Here is an 8121-nt window from a genome sequence, read left to right on the forward strand (position 1 = left end):
TCTGTGTATTAAGACTCGAATTTAAACTGTTGTGACACATACTAGTGCTGTGTTAGTGGTTGATAAAGGAGACCTAGGCTCTCCGAAACATGTCGCGCGAGTGACTTAAAACAAGTGAGTCTAAACCGTAAAATAATTCAATGTATTAAGACTGTTTCAAAAACATACAACATTCCGGAATGTTGTATGTTTTACATTTTGACAAGTTGGGTTAGCCGCTCCCATACAATTGGAGTTACGCTCTCATTTTAAAACTACATTCTGAAATAACAGGAAAAGTATAATTATTTATTATCATAGTAAAATCATTACTTGTCTCTTCCTTGTATATTTATATATGTATGTATCTAATATAGTTGTTACTATTTGGATGTCTTGTTATATATTTCTTTAATATACAGTCTGGTACTAGTTTACTTTTCATTGCTATAAATTGTAATTTACATACAATATTTTCTTTGTATCGAATAGAAGTTTATATAAATTTTTAGAAAGGAAAGCTAGTACGACAACTATATGTTAGGTATTAGGTACGTATATTTTCATGCCAAGTTTCATATAATTTAAGCATGTTTTTAAATGAAAGCGTAACTTTGATGGGAGTGGCATTCCGACGACGGCGGGTCCCAGGACTCTTAGGGCTTCGTCACACAGGCGCATTTTCCGGGCGGCGCGTGAGCGGGGCGCGCCGCTTTTACATATAAAACGCTCACGCCCCGCTCACGCGCCGTACGGAAAACGCGCCTGTGTGACGAAGCCTTTAGGTAGGTAATATCGGATCGCCCTAGTCTAGTAGAACGCTACATTTTTGTTTTTTATGTCGCTAAAGTTAGACCAAGACAAGTCTGCAACGATTGTCATAGCACACGCAGTGAAAGTGTTATTTATTCGTCATAATTTCATAGAAGTTTGACGTTTAAAATAACACTTGCACTGCGTGTGCTATCAAAACCGTTGCAGACTTGCCTTGGTCTGACTCTATGTCGCTAACCCCTTCGCTGCCAAAACTGGGAAAACCTATAGGGAGGAATGTTGGCACCGGGCCAACTCGGCGGTCGTCATCAAAGTAGTGACGTCAGGGAAGGGTGAATGAATTAACTGATGTATTTACGGCTTGGTACTTATTAACAGCTGGTTAAGGGCGATGCACACGTAGAAAAGAAATCTTTTTTCTTACTTACCCGAAAAACGTCTCTACGTAGCAGTGGCGGCGCGTCAAACATATCCATAGCCAAGCCGGGCCCAATTTGGCTTACATATTTCCTTTACAACTCTGCTCAAACGTCCAAAAACAGGCAAGCCAGTGGGAAATCGGCTTTTATGGACGCGCCGCCACTGCTACGTGGGTCAAACAGATTACTGTGTTATCGTCTTTCCTGTAGACATACACAAGAGTTAAGGGCTATAAAGGTTAATTTTCTTATTTAACCCTTATCCACGTGAAAAGGTCCTCCTTTTATTTAGAGAACTATGATAAAATCATTACCACAGGAGAGAAATATGTACAGTTCGCGCGAACACACTAGTTTTCTCTCCTGTGGGCATGTAAGTAATGATTTTATCATAGTTCTCTAAATAAAAGGAGGACCTTTTCACGTGGATAAGGGTTAAATAAGAAAATTAACCTTTATAGCCCTTAACTCTTGTGTATGTCTACAGGAAAGACGATAACACAGTAATCTGTTTGACCCACGTAGGTACTTTTGGACCATACAATATGGACAAAAAGGGCTAATCATAATCAGGATCTTTCGAATGAAAAACCGTTATATACATAATACTCGTAATAAAAAGAAAACACTTTTGTTATACACAATAAAAGCATTTTACAACAACGGTTTGACAATTTTCTATCCCAATTAGGACTTTTTTAATTATATAGTTTATAATTTTGTACCTTGTTTAAGTATATTTTTCTTGTTTGATTATTAGTTTGATTAAAATTATAATAGGAACTTATTACTTATATAAACACACCATAATTATAATTATAAGACTAATATTTTAGACATATTTAGTGATAGATATCTTTATTTGCAACGACCATGTTAGTATATTTATATATCTACCTAGTCGAATATAATTTTATATAGATACCTACAGTAAATAAACACTTAAATACGAGTAGTTACGATCAAAATAAAATACACACGATATGATATACGTCTATTGATAATTTAACAATTTGATACGCAGCCAATAGGTAGGTACATAAATCATTGTTTAACTATTGTAATCATAGCCGACTACGATGTCGTTTATTAGTTTGTGCAATTCTCAGTACTTAAGTAAAAATTAAAAATTTAACTACGTACCTCTAGATTTAGTCCCAAAGCACGCTCTGTTATAAAACCTTAGTTAAGTGATAGAGGGTTACCCATAGGTTATCTGGAAGAGATCGCTCTTTAACGGCAACACCTTGGGTTATCTCGTTATCTGTTTCCCTTTTTATAACGCGTTCTGTATTCGTTTTCCTTTCTAGGAATGCAAGTGCAAAAAAAAATTGATGGGCTCTAAAATACATTAATTATAAAGTACTAGCGACCCGCCCGGCTTTGCACGGGTTAACAATCTCTTGAATCACTCTATCTATTTAAAAAAAACTACATCAAAATCCGTTGCGTAGTTTTAAAGATCTAAGCATACATATAGGGATGGACAGACAGCAGAAAGCGACTTTGTTTTATACTTATTTTACCTACTTACCTAATATTCTATAGAAATTATTATCCCGATAACACTTATAGCACGTAGGTACACAATCGTTCACCTCCGTCATAGGGACGTGTTTTCGAACGGCCCGCTAAAACGCGGGGACAGCCGCGACAACCTCGGACAGATGTTGGCAACCAACTGCGGGAATTTTGGCACGGTCGGCGGCCGTATACTGCACTATGCAGTTATTGTGCATTGTGAAGGTTCCGTGGCTGAAGAAAAGGTTTGAAAAACCATTTTTGGTACCTATAGTGAATATTTTCTGATCTAGTCGCTATAAAAAGGTAGCTATTCTTTTCAAAAACCTAGCTAAATAACAACATAACATAATCGCTACAAAAAAGGTTTTCTTTTCAAAAACCTAGGTAAATAACATAAAAAGTCATAGTATTATTTACAGTCGAATGTTTTAATTTATGACCCATTTCGTACCTTGTCACAGTGACAATAATTATGAGGGCTCTAGCGACTTTCATATTGATTGTTACTGTGACAGGGCACGAAATGGGTCATATAGTTTGTCAAAGGACTGTCTCATTTCAAACATAGACAGATAGAATCATATTATCTTTGTCTTACACTAGTACTAGCACCCGAAAGAAAAGGATGAGTATAGTTTGTTTTGTTCTTATTTACTGAGATATTGGTTTGACTAACTATAAATTAATACTATCCAAAGTTTGGATTACCCAATCCGACTTCGGCCACTCGACTACCCATTGTAAAGAGAGGGAAAGAGAAACAAAATAATCAAATAAATCATTTTATTCAAGTGGATACCAACACTGTAACGATACAAAACGAAGCGTGTCACAGAGAGGAATATGTACAAGAGCTTCCTACGCTATCCACAAATTGACATCAAATATTTAATGGTAAAATTGTGTGCAAACTGAGACACTAAAGCATTCTAAATATGTTAGCGGATAGGCCAGACAGTCTTTTGCACTAATAAACCCCTATTCTGGGGATGTTTATTATTTAAATTAACCCCGTACTGCAAGTAAAACTAATTCATTAATTTGGAACTTTAATAGCTGTCAATAGAGTTGAATATTATATCCGCCATAAATGGCTTCGTATGCGGTAAAGGGTTAAAAAAACAAGTAAAAATAATTACCTGTATATTTCTAGTGTAGTAAGTACAATTAACCTAGTTTATAAGTAGCCGAGTAACAAATGTGGACTGTATATTGTCTGAATAAAGAAATTATTTATTTATTTATTATTTATTAAAGCCGGCTATCTATGTATATTCGAATTTGACAGCTCATGTAAATGGCGCTGTATATTATCAGATAGGAAATTCTACTTGTCAAAAGATGACGTTTGACATTGCAAAAGGGGCTGGCCGGTCGAAGTATTTTCCAGATGGCGCCAGCATATAGGTAGCTTTAACTTGCCCTGTCAATCCCTAGCATTGTGTCAAATAGGATCTGTGCGGAAAGAGAAGAGTCGTAGAATGTATGGGCTCCCCTACATTCCACGACTCTTCTGTTTCCGCACAGACGCTACTTGTTGTTTTTGGAACATTAATATTATGGCCTGGATCACAGAACATATTAAAGAGGTTAGAATGGGTATCGCGCGCAGTTAGTATCGGAACCGGTGTCGCCGCTCGTTCCTCTCCACATTTACTAACACTCGCGCAACGGTAGTAAAAACTTGTGTGCGTGGTGAATGGATACGCCTCCTTTAGACATATTTGATGTCTGGCTTCTTAATCTGAAGGTTATTGTGGCGCAAAAGGCATGTTTGCTTCGTTTTTCGGTCAGCGCGGGCGAGTAGCATGCGAGCGTTTGCTCAAAACCGGCGGCGATACGTACCCTGCTCGCATCGCCATTCTAACTTGTTCTGTGGCCTGGATGCCAGCCCTTTTAAGCCATCTCATAAAACAAAACTAGGTAAGTATGATGGCGCCATCTATGCAAACCTTTGACAGTTGTCAACCCCATTCAATCACCACAAACATAATTATAACGCAATGTGGCGCCATTTCTTCAATTATGATATCAAAAACAATTTTTGACTTCATGTGAGCACGTTTACTGGGTTATTTTTCGAAATTTTTTTGCAATAAGGTTTTCAAATAACGACTTTATTACCTTCCTTAGTATCTCAGTTCAACACATGGAACTGGTCTAAGTAATTTATAAATTAATTCATAAAAAAGAACACTGGATCCACTGTAACGCACTCCCAGGATATTAAGGTACGTCCACACTAGTGCGCTTTTCCAATTAAAAGCCGAAGACCCAAGTTGTGGATGAAAATGCATAGTGTGGACGTCACCGTAAAATTGTAAACACTCGTCAGTTTATAATCATAATCTCGCTAGTTAAATTATAAGCTGACGGTAGGGAGATTATAAACTAAGCTAACCTACGTTAGATTGTAAACCAATGGGTTCACAATCTTACAGTGTCATATACAAAATGTGCATTCAGGGATGCTAAGCTAATAGTTGACTATACCGACACAAGTACACAGGGTGTAATGTATGTACAGCATGGATACATTATGAATCAATAACATTCATAAAGTGACCATGCACTTTTGCAGCTCGCTGTGAGTGTGAATGCGTTGTAAAGGATGTTTGAAGTGAAAACTTCTTTAGCGGCGCTGCGCACTTTTTGAGGTGGGGAAAAAATGTTAAACTCGCGACAGGTCACGTGACCGTAAGACGGACACGTGACCTAATCGAAAAACTGTTACAATGTCATTGAGTTTTCACTTCTGCCGACACTCCCGGAGTGCAACCCGTTGTATTTTTTTTATTGAATAAATTTAGTTATGTCAGCAACACTAATGGCCGTATTTGTATACAATCTTGACAGTGCCTTACAGTGTGAATCAATATTCCAAATATTAAATAAAATAATAATATTCATAATGCCAATTTACATTTTCATTTAGCTATATTTTTTACAATAATATCTGAGCACAAAATATTTTATGACATGATAATTTATGTCAGAATATTTTTAGGACCTTTTGTAGTCACATATTATTCTAAACTGAATTAAACAATAAGATAATTCGTTTAAAAATAGATTGTTTTCACCCTTTTATTCTAAAACTAAATAAATCTTAACTTACATTTACTTATGCAATATTATATAGTGAACTAGACATTATTGCACTAAAAATATTGAATTTCAAAACTCATATATTCACAATCTAGCAAGATTGGTGTTTAGTTCAAAACCTTAGCTTTACTTGAGTTTAATGAGTGCTAAAAGAAACACATTCTAAATTGGAATTTAAAAATCTTAAAATAATATATCAACAACAGAATTTACTAGAACATTAAATGTCTTTTTAAATTGAAAATTGATAATTAATACATATCATTATATACATATATGTATACAGAATGAATAAAAAATTTACAACCGAAACAAGGGTAGGACCCGAATTTTTAATAATAAACATAAACAAAATAAATAAAAAATAATAATAAATAATAATAATAAATAATAGCCAATACATATAAACAATACCGTATTAAAACGGTTTAGCATATCATCCTGGGAAAAAAATTCTAGTTACTGTCTCAACCTTCATCGACAGATGTCGCTGTATTACAAAAAAACATTATCACACAAGCAAATATATTCAAGTACAGTCACCCGCAATAATATGTTACACATCTATGGCCGCAAAATATCTCTTTGTCTTCATTTTATTTGTAGCGTATAAGAGCGTGTCACATATTTTTGGGCCTTCACCTTCACAGGGGTCACCAAATTCCGGACCTTGAATTGTATTTTTTTGCTATATAAAAAAGATATTATTTCGATACTTGTTATAAAGTTATTATAGTTTTACCAGTTCTATGACCACAAAGTATATGGGAAACACCCGTATGACGGAATAAGCTAAGTTCTATAAATACATAGTAAAAAACCCGGTGCTGGCAAAAACATGTTTTGCAATATAAAAATAACTCTCTTATAAATAATTGCTAAATTTGAATCGACGAAAAACACAAGCGATTCACAATAATAACAAGTAGATACCTAAATATATTGAAGTGTAAGGAAATGACTTAAGAACAGTTAAGACTCACACGAACGGTACTTTTAAGAAGATTCTGAAAGGACCACGTCAAAAACGCTTCTTAAACGGGAAAGCGTATTAACACATTCAGTGCCGAAAACCCGACTATCGGGTATTTTATGATTTTATGGTTGCCGGACGACCCGATAGTCGGGATCGTGGTACTACAGCTTTATATGACGAAATTTTCCACGATCCCGACTATCGGGTCGTCCGGCCTGGGAACGAAATCATATAATACCCGATAGTCGGGTTTTCGGCACTGAATGTGTTAAATGTGAAAAATTTATGCATGTTGCATGGACCAGCGTATCATGGTGTATTATGCGGGAAATCGTATCAAATGTGAGTTATTAAGCGGTCTTCATTATATAGCCATAGGTACTTGAGGTTTTATAAGGTTCCAACGATTTTACATTCAGTATTTCTTCGTAAACTAGTTATTCTCTAAACGTTAAATGGAATGAAAATGTATTTTGATTTATGCCAAAAATAAGAATAAATTCTAAACTGATTTTGACTACATATAGACATATGTAAACAGCAACACTCTTAACTGTCCATGGACCTTATGTTATATCTGTTGTAATAAGGTTTTGAACTGTCAGTTAACAGTGTGGGCTATACCTATACGTATCAGAGTTGAGGTCACGCACACAACAAGGCCATTTTATTTAAAGTTGTCCCCTACACTTTTTTTTTTAATTTGTGAATTTATGTTATTTCTACTCAGAATCACGAGCTCTTTCTATCCTAATAGGAGAAAAAGTGTCCCAAGGTTTTTTTCCCATTCCGTTACCATTTTTTTTTCATAGACTTTGTATGGCGGTTTCGGAATGGAAAGATCGAAAAATGTATGGAAATCTTAGGACACTTTTTTTCTCCTATTAGGATCAAAAGAGCTCATGATTCTGAGTAGAAATAACATAAAAAATCGCAATTTTGAAAAAAAGTGTAGGGGACAACTTTAAATAAAATGGCCCTCAGCATGCATAGACAGCGGATTTTCAAATTAAGTCCTAATTAGGGTAATTCGCCAGTAACTGGCCACCGGCCAATAACTGGCCACCCTAAACTAAAAATGAATTCTATTCACCTATAAACAGAATTCATTTTAGTATAACGTTTCATTAACTGGTCAGCCTTCAATAACTAGCCACCTTATACTAAAATTAATTCTGTTCATAGGTGAATAGAATTCATTTTTAGTTTAGGGTGGCCAGTTACCACAGACAAGAAATCCTCTAGACTGAGCATAGTAACGCTACCCCCTCTGCCACTCATACGGTAGTTTTACTCCATCTTCGAGTCAATCCCGTGCCGTGATTGGTCCGTGTCTTTGAA

At 35.6% G+C, this 8121-nt stretch overlaps 2 protein-coding genes across 2 annotated transcripts in view; one reads left to right on the top strand and one right to left on the bottom strand.

Annotated features, from left to right (window-relative positions):
* Positions 1-2864, bottom strand: part of LOC134654464 (multidrug resistance protein homolog 49-like) — a 47067-nt gene extending 44203 nt beyond the window's left edge. Inside the window, exon 1 of the mRNA XM_063509906.1 lies at positions 2707-2864. The gene's annotated coding sequence lies outside the window, so the exon portion shown is untranslated. The remainder of the gene's footprint in view (positions 1-2706) is intronic.
* Positions 1-8121, top strand: part of LOC134654661 (zinc finger BED domain-containing protein 4-like) — a 1082235-nt gene that overhangs the window by 158088 nt on the left and 916026 nt on the right. The gene's annotated exons all lie outside the window — the stretch shown is intronic.

The sequence above is a fragment of the Cydia amplana genome, chromosome 15 (assembly GCF_948474715.1).
Source record: "Cydia amplana chromosome 15, ilCydAmpl1.1, whole genome shotgun sequence".
Classification (NCBI taxonomy): domain Eukaryota; kingdom Metazoa; phylum Arthropoda; class Insecta; order Lepidoptera; family Tortricidae; genus Cydia; species Cydia amplana.